Here is a 13568-nt window from a genome sequence, read left to right as displayed (position 1 = left end):
TACCAATCTGATAAACAGTTATATGCGTAATTGTGTGCTATGTCAGAGGCATTTTAGCAACATTCCCCACAGTTTTACGCAATAAGCCACATTCATGTTTGGTTACATTGTCAATAAGTGTGCTGTCGCTCCTACAACTTTGTTCAGGTTCAGTATTCAGCTGAGAATAGGGAACATAGAATTCTATATGCATTCGCTTCCTAACTCTCGTCCTGTCCTGACAATGGCTTTTGAAAATGTAAGTATCACTTTCTGCAGAAACGCAGATAACATGAGGTGTCAGTTATATTCCAGAGTCTGTATTCTGAGAATTTGGCAATTTACTTCCTCATTAGTGTGACTAGAATGCGTGGTTCGTTATGTTATTTCTCTTCTTAATTAGAAACTGCGAGCAGAACATTCTTCTTTCAGTCTTCGTAACGATTTCAGATAAAGTCCCACATAAAATTAGCTTCGGTTTTTTTCATGTTTTTGTTTTTAAGAGTAAATTGCAATAAAATTTCGTGTTGGTTCTCAAAACTGAAGAAAAATTTCATAATCGTGGAATCGTCTTACTTCTGTGAACCCTATTTTCGACAAATTATCCCATGTTTAGAGGACCGTTATTTTTAACGACTATACCCCGGCGTACTCAACGTTGGTGTTGTCAGTGTGTGCAGAGCCCAAATAATGAGTACAGTGATATATACGAGGTGTGGCTAGAAAAAAACCGGACTAGTACTGGTGAAACAATAAAACGAATGCAATAAGGCTGAAAGTCGCGTGGCCTGTCACGTGACTCTCACTCCGCCTACTGCTCGAGGTTCATCTGCCTCCTGCACTCAGTCTGCCCGTGGCGTCTGTTTTAAGTAGTTGACGTTTTGTCTGTGCGTCGGAAAATGTTGAATGTACAGAAAGAACAGCGTGTTAATATCAAATTTTGTTTCAAACTAGGAAAATCTGCAAGTGAAACGTTTGTAATGTTACAACAAGTGTACGGCGATGATTTTTTATCGCGAACACAAGTGTTTAAGTGGTTTAAACGATTTAAAGATGGCCGCGAAGACACCAGTGATGACACTCGCACTGGCAGACCATTGTCAGCAAAACCTGATGCAAACATTGAAAAAATCGGTAAACTTGTTCGACAAGATCGCCGTTTAACAACCAGAGCAGTGTCTGAGTTAACAGGAGTTGACAAGGAAAGTGTCGAACAAGTTTACCGATTTTTTCAATGTTTGCATCAGTTTTTGCTGACAATGGTCTGCCAGTGCGAGTGTCATCACTGGTGTCTTCGCGGCCATCTTTAAATCGTTTAAACCACTCAAACACTTGTGTTCGCGATAAAAAATCATCGCCGTACACTTGTTGTAACATTACAAACGTTTCACTTGCAGATTTTCCTAGTTTGAAACAAAATTTGATGTTAACACGCTGTTCTTTCTGTACACTCAACATTTTCCGACGCACAGACAAAACATCAACTACTTAAAAGAGACGCCACGGGCTGACTGACTGCAGGAGGCAGATGAAACTCGAGCAGTAGGCGGAGCGAGACTCACGTGACAGGCCACGCGACTTTCAGCCTTATTGCATTCGTTTTATTGTTTCACCAGTACTAGTCCGGTTTTTTTCTAGCCACACCTCGTAATATTCAAACGAATTAACCCAGGTGACGAATGTCTTGCCCTAGCACATTTTATAACAGTGTTCTAATTCAGTTACTAGTAACAAATGTGTTTCAGTTTTGCAAGGAAACCGTACAAAATTTCAGAACAGCCACCGAATATGATTTTTAATACGAATGCAAGGTTGTCTGTGTTTGCAACGTGAATAACGTCCAAAAATATATTTCTGGGAACAGTAAATTTAAAACACTGAAGAAACATAGAAAACAGAATTATTAGGATAAAACAAGCCAAAAAACTAATTTAATATTGTATTTTACAATGCTATTAATTTTAAATTTCTTCATATATTTACTTTTATTTTACTACGTACGGCTACAAGAAACGCACAAGCCTATTTGGACATAACACACTCTTTAAACAACAAACACAGAAATACAGTATCACTGCACATAAAAGTGGTCTGCATGTAAACGTATATTTATAGAGCTGCTGTAGAAAGTAGCAATTTTAAGAAACTTGTAATGCACTGGATGCCTGATGAGCTAAAACATTATTACCACATACTTAATAGCGGGTTGATTCACTTTTAGACGAGCATATAGTGACGATTCTACTTAGCGTGGATTCGTTAAGTCGGTGCCTGGTTCCCGGAGGTATGTGGCACGAGATGTCTACGCGCTACACGCAGTTCGCGTAAGTTATGTGTCAAAGGTTTGTGACAACAGTACTGGCGATGTGTCCGAATCGGCCATCGGCCTGGTGCAGCAAGAAACGTTATTCACCTGACCAGAAGATCCATTGATCCATGGTCCGAAATGGATAATCCTGTGCTCTCTGCAATCGTAAATCACGATTTAGTTGGGCAACATGAGAAGATGCATGGGCTGTCTGCTGCCCTGCAGCAAGTGTGCTGAACAAAATGCTTCGGAACACTTGTGCTTGCCCCAGCACTGTACTCGGTCGTCTGATCACCACCTATCGTGCTTTACAGAGTGGCCGAGCTTCTGAGTTTCGTATTCTGTGATGAGACACGGACGTTCAACTTCTTTTCACCTACTCGTGTTTATTCTGTCCTGCAACCGTTTTCCATAGATGCACACGATGGTAGCACGCTAACAGCCGGCCTGCTTCACCATTTCCCGCAATGCCCGATTCCAGGCACTGCACCATAACACTCTGACGTTTGCCAGAGTCGCTCTTTTCATTGTATTTCCCCCATTCGCAACCCGTATGTATGATGCTCTATTCGTCTCTGCTCTACTTGTATACTTTCCTTAGCACGTTACATGTCAGCAACCGCATCAGGAGGTATTAAACATTGCAGTGTGCCGGGGTCGTCAGCGTAGCACTGTATTAGCAGTTCGAACTGTAACGAACAAACAGCTACTGTCGCAGCTTTCAGCTATAGTTACATTGCGTGCATCTCACTCTTCCCCGTCCTTGAAACGCGTCGTACAATAGTCACTCTTTCGCGGGCCCCGCTACATACAGTAAAATACGCACTTTAATTGCCGATTACAGTTACAGAGAAGACGCAATTTTTTACATTTAAGCATTATTGGTATATATCGTTTCTGCAATTTCAGTTGCGGGCATACTACTTAATTGTAAAACGCCCTGTTAACGGGGGGGGGGGGGGGGGAGTAACGTTAAGGGGCTCCGGAACGCCCTATACTTGTTGCAATGTTAAAATAACGCTTATAAATTACATCTTTCCTCACAAAGTATTTGAGGTAGGAAGTTGGACTTTTTACAGATTATTTATTGGAATATGGGCTACAACTTAACACAGGGATTTTACCAAATTTTAGTTCAGTTATTAAAGATGATTTTTTGCAATTGTAATGAAAATTCACAACATTTTTTTGCAATTTTTTATTTATATATTCAAAAATATACAGGTTTTTGGTAAAATGCTGTGTTAAATTATGCAGAAGGTACTGTGTAACATTTACTGAAAGTTTGAAACAAATATGTTTGGAAGATCCTTAGAAAACATGTAATTAGTATGAGAAAATAAATGTTTTGGGAATCGAGCGACAAAGATTGGATTAACTTTTTAGTGCATTCCAGGTCCATAGGATGGATTATCTTCATCCTCTGCAAACTCCTCCTCCAGCTTCCTCTTGTTCCTCCTCCTGTTTACTCTTGCTTGTATTTCTAGACTCTTTACAGCCCTGTCTACAGCCCGAAGGCGTTCCTTGTCTAAAGCAAGCATCGCTCGTACCATGTTAGAACCTATCTTCATTCCCATATTTCTAAATACCTTGCACCTTACAATGTTGCCATCATTGAAAGTCGCAACAGCATCATACACACCAAAGTGAAGTGTTTCTATTCCAACAAATACAGTCTTGGGGATTCTCGACCATATAACACTATTTATACTTTCATTGGGGTTTTGAGTTTTTCCGTGAATACACTTTTTCAACAGTTCAGGTGCTGCTAAGTCTCTGAAAATAGGTTTTATCACCTCCATTATTGCATGAGGCAGACTGTGCTTATGAGTGTACACTTCACCAGTTAGCAATCCTTTGTTATATTTACAGCAACTGTCTTCTTCTTTGGGACACAAGCTATGTTGGGGATTTTCATCGTCTTTATTGTTTACAGTAATAACACATACCTTTGGCTTTCCAACATTTCTCCTTTTCTTAAAAGCCTTCAGAGGATTTCTAGTAACTTTACTTTTACTCATTATTATACTTCAACAAAACAGAGACTCAAGAAACAGAATTAATTACGAATATTTTCGAGATAACGACAGAGTAAATAAACATGAAACAATCGACAATCACACCAGCGATATATATTGAACCATCACAAGTTAGCCACAACACATACTTTATCTCACATCACTAAAATGTACCTGATGAACACGGACGTTAATAATAACACCATTTGACAGCAGTTTAACAGCGCCACAGTGGGTCACGCCCATGTAGAACACATTTCAAAAAAATTTAAAAATAGTTGTAGTCTTCGGAATTGAATAAATTATATATCTATTAAAAGGTAATAGTCTGCAGATTCAGAAAACGCAAAAAAGTAAAAATTGAACTTTTCATGATTTTGAGCCTTTCCGGAGCCCCTTAAGACATTAACGTCTATCAGTGACGCCACATTGAATGGTCACAGGGGCAGGGCAGCTACACGCTACACTCATGTAACTTCCCAGCAGCTGCGACTATCGGTGCGCGAGCATCCCATTGCAGGATCCGTCCCCTCTCTCGCTTCCGCTTGTGAAATGAGGTGGAGCCCTGTGCAGGTGTTAAGGACAGTTAACAATGGGGGAGAGCCTATGATACTCTACCTCTTTTCTGGGTACGTGTGTTATTCTTTGGCGAGCTACAATGCTGAAAGCGTTCAGGTATAGTTCAGGGTACATATTTTAGTCTTTCATACAGCTGCAGTACATGTCGTTGTTTATCAATTACAGTTTTAGTGAACAGGTATATTTTTTAATGATTTTAAAGTAGTTTCTACGTAAGTGTGAAGTTGCGGTGCTGAAGCAACATGGACGAAGTAGCGAGCTCCTCAAAATATACAAACTTACCTGATTTTAATTGTATGCTGGAAAGTCTGTGGAACATCCGTTTAGAGGATTTCAATATTTAGATACGGTAACTAAAACTTATGTCAGACACTTTCAAGAATCTTGGTGCTCCTCTTACAAATGGTTACATGGCTGTAAAGAGAGACAAACAATTGTGCTGGACCATGTGTTTTGTTTGCTTCTAATGTTGTAACGTTGTTGCTTTAATTTGCTATGAAATCGGTGCTAATATACAATAAAAGCGGGTTAAAAGCTGTGAGCTGTCTGGGGAAGTTAACCTTGCATTACTGAGCAACTGTTTCACCAGGTATCCAGTCTAGCTTACCAAATTCCCAACCAGACTAACATTAATTATAATCTTTTAGTACTCATCTTACGATAACCGGTGATATATATATAAAAGAGAATTTAAGTAAAAAGAAATAAATCAGTTTATATTTGGAAATTTATTTTAACATTGATCATTGAAATTTCAGCATATTAAACGTGAGTCATAACTAAGCTGGTGCCTTATTTAGGACTGTGAAAATGTGAGTTTGTAATCTTACGGAACACATCAAATATGGAGCCAAGATTGGGAGACTGCATACAACACTGCATTCATAAAATAACACACGAAGAACGTTGAAACATATGCAAGAGGAAATTAACCACAACCAACCGATTCAATTTTCACCCAAAGAAGTTACGTTCGTAGCGCAATCCTGTCCGTCATGTAATTACCACACACTGGTAAACTAAATTCATACTAACTCTCTGTGAAATCTTCCCGAAAAGAATAGCTGAGGGCTACTTTGATGATTACACCACATGCTTCACGTGGTCAGCTTGGTTTACACAAAGAGTGTAACTCCACAATAATTTTGATAATTAAAATAAATTAGATCGAAAACCAATTTACAAAAGAAAAACCTCGATCTGGTTACTATCGTCTTACTATTAACCTGATGGGTCAAACAATTGTATAAGCACGTGGTACTGGTCTCACAAGGTACACCGCACGTGGGTTGAACATAAAGAAAAGTTGCTATATTGAAAGATATTGTCAAGACGAGACGTTATAATCTCACGCACATTCGCATTGAAGATTGGTGATGCTAGTTAGAGTTGCTGATCAACACGTGGTTCCACTTTACTCACAAAGTAGTGAAAAAGCAACTACCGGAATATATTCTGAACTTCACACTCGAATTACACTGCGTTGCAATTTAAGATAACATTAGATATTTTAGAGCTAAACCTGAAATAAAGGTGATTAAATTTTCAGTTAGGCTGAACTTAAGACATCCATTGTCCTACGGACTTAGCAGAGACGCGCTTAGCCGGAGATCTTACCACTTCAGACGCTCGCCACGGACAGACTGACCTGCGCTCCTAACGAGCGTGCTTCCCAAATACAAACGGAAGTGACCAGAGAGGCAGCTTCCTGTACCAACATGACAAGGGACGGACAGGACCATACTAAGGATAGAAACCTCTCTGCTTTTAGAAAGCGTAGCTACCTGTTCCGACGTTGGTCCTACTGTTCTCTAGCAGACAGGCTTGTCTGCTACCATCCAGCATGCAACTACAAATACATTTGCTCATTCATCCTCTCACACAGAAGGGAAGGGGGATGACAGTATCTTATCATATACAGTATATAAAAGAAAGCGGATGTAGGTTCCGTATGAAACTGTGTGACATGAATTACATATAAACTGTGTTTTAAAGTGTAGTAGTGTGACAGATCGTTCTTGTTTATGTGTAAAAGTAACACGTTCCACTACTCAGTCTCCTCCCAGATGGTCAGAAACGCCACAGTAAATTTAGAAAAGGAATTTGTGAGGTAAATGACAACAGATTTCAGAAATCAACATGAAAGGAATCCAACAGAGACCTTTCAATGTGTCATGGAAAAAAAAATGACGTGAGTGACATGGACGATTTCAACAACCTAAGGAAACGGCACCAAAATTTCAAGGACCTAATTACGTCTGTCTGGACACTCATTAAATTTGTGTTGTGGCTGTGCCCTCTTGTAATGTTTTGTGGTTCCTAGCTGGATGAGGAGAGGGTGGCCGGTATCCTGTCACTACAATACAAAAGGCACACGTGCTTAAAATACACTTTATTACAGAAACGTATTGAGTACTTAACTTCAATGGTGTCCAATCTGAAGGTCTGTGGTTAACAACAGTCAAATGACGTGTACCAATTCTTGAATCTTGTCCGTGCCCATGTCACAACTATATACAATGACTAACGTTCCCTCAGAGCTAGCTAAGGTGCGAGGCGACGACTACCTCTGTGGAAAACTAGAGCACAGAACGACGTATTCAGGTGCAATGCGAACTGAGTTCCGATGCGACGTACTGAGCTACTGAGATTAAGAGACTAAGAGAAAAAAATGGCTGTGACCACCAGGGGTCTTAACATCTGATATCATCAGTTCCCTAGAACTTAGAACTACTTAATACTAACTAACCTAAGGGCATCACACACATCCATCCCCGAGGCAGGATTCGAACCTGAGACCGTAGCAGTCGCGCAGTTCCGGACTGAAGCGCCTAGAACCGGAACTGAGAGACAGCTCGGTCAGCGGCGGCGGCCTATATGCACGCTGCCCAGCATAGCCTGGGGCGTGTCTTGGTCTTCTCTTGTGATAGACGCGCCTAGTTCAGCGCCTGCTACGTTATGTCTCCTAATGCCGATCGGTGTGCTGGCGAAGGCGTACGCCAGCCAATTTGACAGTAGAGGATAGATTTCTGTTTTAACGATGCCTTGATATTAAATTTTCAGAAGCATAACAAAGGTTATCTTCCAAATACACAGTCGCAAACCAGACTTTCTCATCTTGCTTTATTGCCCACTGAAAAATGATTGCTCGAGCCCGTGAAACAACATGTGTCGTTCTTCGACTCCGTGGCTGAAGTTTTCGAGAACAAGGATTGCAGAATTGACCTGAAATATAAATAAAACTGTGAATACCGGAACTTTTAATATCATCGTTACTCATGTAGATACAATAACACATATTTTCAGAGTACCGCATATCGCTCAGTAGGACTAACCTTTACGAGGTTGTGCCTTGTGCTTTAATATACGGCGTGCGGCATTATTCACTGTAATACCACGGCATGACGCGGCGTAGTAACGATAATCGTAAACAATAACAATAATAATATGACAATAATAATAATAGTCATCAGGTTGCCCTCCATGGGGTGGGTGCACGCAACGACTGTGGTTATATTGGGTTCGATAGAGCAGCAATCAGTCGTAGAATTAAGTTGCTTTAATATGACATTTATAGTCACAACGCAGATCAGATTTCGACCTGTGTCAGGTCATTATCAATGCAGTGCGGAATTGTAACAGTTTTTCGTTCTCAAGTGAATGCTTATGACTAACGTTCCCTCAGAGCTAGCTAAGGTGCGAGGCGAAGACTACCACTGTGGAAAACTAGAGCACAGAGCGACGTATTGAGGTGCAGTGCGAACTGAGTCCCGATGCGACGTGCCAAACTGCTCACAAAAAAGCATTCACTTGAGCACGAACAACTGCTACAATTCCGCACTGCATTGATAATGACCTGACACAGGTCGAAATCTGATCTGCGATGTGACTATAAATGTCATATTAAAGCAACTTAATTCTACGACTGATTGCTGCTCTATCTAACCCAATAATAATAATTACAACTATACCACTGTTTGGATAATCGTAAAAAATGACATAATAATAACAATGACAATAATAATAATAATAACATTAATAATAATTACAACTAATTTTTTGGGTGTGAGGTCCACCAGTTATGCAAAACACCGTTTTTCTCAGTACCCAAACCTGTTTGTTCAAATCAAATGTGTGTGAAATCTTATGGGAACTAACTGTTAAGGTCATCAGTCCCTAAGCTTACACACGACTTAACCTAAAATATCCTAAGGACAAACACACACACCCATGCCCGAGGGAGGACTCGAACCTACGCCGGAACCAGCCGCACAAACCATGACTACAGCGCCTCAGACCGCTCAGCTAATCCCGCACGGCCAAACATGTTTCGGCACCACTGTCCCATCATCAGTGGGTTTTCGTTTTTATTTATTCTGCAATGTGAACATTTTTGTTACATGATTATAAAATTATGTGCATCTTTAGTTCAAACAACAGATCTTTTCTTTTTGTAAATACCTTTACATTTGGTGTGCATGAATTTTCTGGATCACTTTTGAGTTAATTACTACAGGTAGCTTGTCATCTGCAACCAAACGATGTTGATGAGAAAGTTTTATGATGAGAGTTAACCTATCTTTTAGAATGTAATTTAGTTTTTCGCGATGTTTTCGCGCCTATTTTTGTATTTACTTACATTTTCGTGTGGCAAGCACTTCCTCTCCACTAATCATGCTACATCTCAGCATGATTCGGAGAATGGAAGTGCTTGCCACACTAAAACGTAAATAAATACGAAAATAGGCGCGAAAGCATCGCGAAAAACTAAATTACATTCTAGAAGATAGGTTAACTCCCATCATAAAACTTTCTCATCAACATTGTTTGATTGCAGATGACAAGCTACCTGTAGTAATTAACTCAAAAGTGATCCAGAAAATTCATGCACACCAAATGTAAAGGTATCTACAAAAAAAAAAAAAGAAAAAAAAACTGTTGTTTGAACTAAAAATGCATCATTTAAAAAAAATGTTCACATTGCAGAATAAATAAAAACGAAAACCCACTGATGATGGCACAGTGGTGCCGAAACATGTTTGGGTACTGTGTTTTGCATAACTGGCGGACCTCACATCAAAAAATTTTTAACTGCAAATACGGCCAATAGAAGGAGCTACAAACCAAAAGGATGGATATTTCAACAACAGTACTGTCACTTTTTTAATAGCGATTTCGGTTGAAACTGCCTCGAGCCGCGCCGCTGCACGTGGGACCAGGTGGGGCTGCGCCGCCCTTCCCCTCTAGGGCCGGCTTCTGCGGCTGCCAACTTCGGGCCGTCCCTCTGCGACGCTCTGGTAATGGCTCCCCACCGAGGCACCGTGCCGAGCCGCGCCGCTCCACGTCGCCGAGAAAATTAAATCACGCTGCTCGGCGGACAGCAGAAGGCTCTTACCTCACAGGCCGAGGCTGCGCGTCGCGGCCAAAGACCAGAGCACTGAGTTAGCCGAGCAGCGTAGTCTACGTGCCAAACTGCTCACAAAACTGTTGTACGGGTTAACGTGCAACGGCTTAGATTCAAGGGGCCGCACGAAATGAAACAAAAAAGATTAAAAATGCTAAGAAATAACATCATAGCTACACTACTGGCCATTAAAATTGATACACCACGAAGATGACGTGCTACAGACACGAAATTTAACCGACAGGAAGAAGATGCTCTGATATGCAAATGATTAGCTTTTCAGGGCATTCACACAAGATTGGCGCCGGTGGCGACAGCTACAACATGCTGACGTGAGGAAAGTTTCCAACCAATTTCTCATACACAAACAGCAGTTGACCGGTGTTGCCTGGTGAAACGTTTTTGTGATGCCTCGTGTATAGAGGAGAAATGCGTACCATCACGTTTCCGACATTGATACAGGTCGGATTCTAGCCTATCGCGATTGCGGTTTATCGTATCGCGACATTGCTGCTCGCGTTGGTCGAGATGCAATGACTGTTGGCAGAATATGGAATCGGTGGGTTCAGAAGGGTGCTGGATCCCAACGGCCTCGAATCACTAGCAGTCGAAATGACAGGCATCTTATCCGCATGGCTGTAACGGATCGTGCAGCCACGTCTCGATCCCTGAGTTAACAGATGGGGACGTTTGCAAGACAACAACCATCTGCAAGAACAGTTCGACAGCGTTTGCAGCAGCATGGACTATCAGCTCGGAGACCATGGCTGCGGTTACCCTTGACGCTGCATCACAGACAGGACCGCCTGCGATGGAGTACTCAACGACGAACCTAGGTGCACGAATGGCAAAACCTCATTTTTTCGGATGAATCCAGGATCTGTTTACAGCATCATGATGGTCGCATCCGTTTTTGGCGACATCGCGGTGAACGCACTTTGGAAGCGTGTATTCGTCATCGCCATACTGGCGTATCACCTGGCGTGATGGTATGGGGTGCCATTGGTTACACGTCTCGGTCACCTGTTGTTCGCAATGACGGCACTTTGAACAGTGGACGTTACATTTCAGATGTGTTACGAGCCGTGGCTCTAACCTTCATTTGATCCCTGCGAAACCCTACATTTCAGCAGGATAATGCACGGCCGCATGTTGCAGGTCCTGTACGGGCCTTTCTGCCCTGGCCAGCACTTTCTCTAGATCTCTCACCAATTGATAATGTCTGGTCAATGGTGGCCGAGCAACTGGCTCGTCACAATACGCCAGTCACTACTCTTGATGAACTGTGGTATCGTGTTGAAGCTGCATGGGCAGCTGTACGTGTACACGCTATCCAAGCTCTGTTTGACTCAATGCCCAGGCGTATCAAGGCCGTTATTACGGCCAGAGCTGATTGTTCTGGGTACTGATTTCTCAGGATCTATGCACCCAAATTGCGTACAAATGTAATCACATGTCTGTTCTAGTATAATATATTTGCCCAATGAATACCCGTTTATCATCTGCATTTATTCTCGATGTAGCAGTTTTAATGGCCAGTAGTGTGTAATCAAAATAGAGGAAGCCCAATAAGGTTCTGCAAAGCAAACTTACCTGACAGGTAAAATTGAGTACCACCTAGCTCGTGCCATTCATTGTAAAGTAGGAATTCCTTCGAGGGGACCCTAGGCGATACGTTACTTCAAGACCAATTCTATATCTCGCCTACCAAGTTTTGTTGTGACACATAAAACTGTTCTACAAAGTTGCTGTTACCTGGAAAAAGGAGGAATTCCTTCGAGGGGACCCTAGGCGACACATTACTTCAAGACCAATTCTGTATCTCGACTACCAAGTTTTGGTGTGACACATGAATCTGTTCTTCAAAGTTGCTATTACCTGGAAAAATATGTTACCTGACGTCTCAAGTTACAAGTTAGAAGTGTTCGTAGCATCCGCGTTAGTCAACTGCACTGAAGCAAACTCAAGAAGAGTATTACGTCTTTGAAAACGGCAGCAGCGGCTGCGTTCTCCGTCGTAACCTGGAGTAATAGGTAAAAAGGAATAAGGAAAGAAACCAATAGGGTGAAGAAGAGAAATATTTATTCGAGTTCAAGTATCTAGCAATGAAAATGTTTTTATAAATTACTAGGTCGTGACGAAATTCCTTAAACAGTTTACAAGAATGAATATAGCAGATTTTAGGTGTTGCCGTATAAGGTCATGCAATGAGAAGAAATAAGGGTATCAATCGCCCTGAGGGGATTCAGATTGTTATAAGAGATCGTTCATCCTTGTATATGCGCTGAGTCTCGGAGCCTCAGGGGTCGGAACTTGACACAAGCACCGCGTAGGACTCGGTCGTTCGTGGGAATGGACATGGGTTATAGAGGTGGTGGCGACTGGAAGCGCTTGAAGAGCCGTTACCTGTTTACAGTAGTTCTACATTTACTTTTATACAGGCACAGGATCGTGACATATGGTAGGCTATTGCCTGTCTATGACATCAGTGGCTGCCAGCGTGCCAGGCGCTAGGGCCGCAACCGCTGGCTTGGAGATGGCTCGCATTAGCAATGAGAGAGTTGTCATCAACGAAGCTCCTGGTAGCCTGACTAACTCGTGGACAAACAGGAATACTGCTCGCAAATTTCATAGATTTTTGTATGTGTGGAAATTTCACCGGGAACAGTTTTCATATGACCATGAAAGACCTCTGACACCCACGCATGTTTCTGGCCCAAAACATGAGTCCTGCCTCCCTGCTGGGGTTCATTTACTGTGCAGCATGGACTTCGTGAGAGACATTACCTGGTTCACTGGATAAATTTTCTACCAAGAAAATGATTATTGATTGGAATATAAGTTGATCACTGACAAAAATGACTATATAGCTACAGAAAGGAAAACGGAGACCATAATTGTGGAACAGACGGTTGTCCAAAAAATAGTTTTTATTTGGATTTTATACAGAGTAGCGCCCCTTTCATTTCGTGTACAGTGAAGATACTGAATTCATGTTTTCGGCAAATAACACTGCACAGAGGTGCACGTAATTCTGTTGCACTGGAAGCCTAAAACGTCTTGTTCAACGTCAACTGGAAGCTAATATTAAGCTTAACTCGATTTATATACCAAAATTTCAGATATAGAAACCTGGTAAAAGCTGACTCGGAAAATTTGTTTCTGGCGTAATAGAATCTTTTAGAGTCCGATAGGGATTTTTCCAAAGTTTTAAGAATGGGCTTGTAATTGTTCAATGTGCCGGTATGACTGAACACGCCAACGGCGTTTCCACTTTTGT

Source organism: Schistocerca nitens, chromosome 8 (assembly GCF_023898315.1).
Source record: "Schistocerca nitens isolate TAMUIC-IGC-003100 chromosome 8, iqSchNite1.1, whole genome shotgun sequence".
NCBI lineage: Eukaryota > Metazoa > Arthropoda > Insecta > Orthoptera > Acrididae > Schistocerca > Schistocerca nitens.
The sequence above is the reverse complement of the archived record's forward strand: the minus strand, read 5'-3'. Positions refer to the sequence as shown.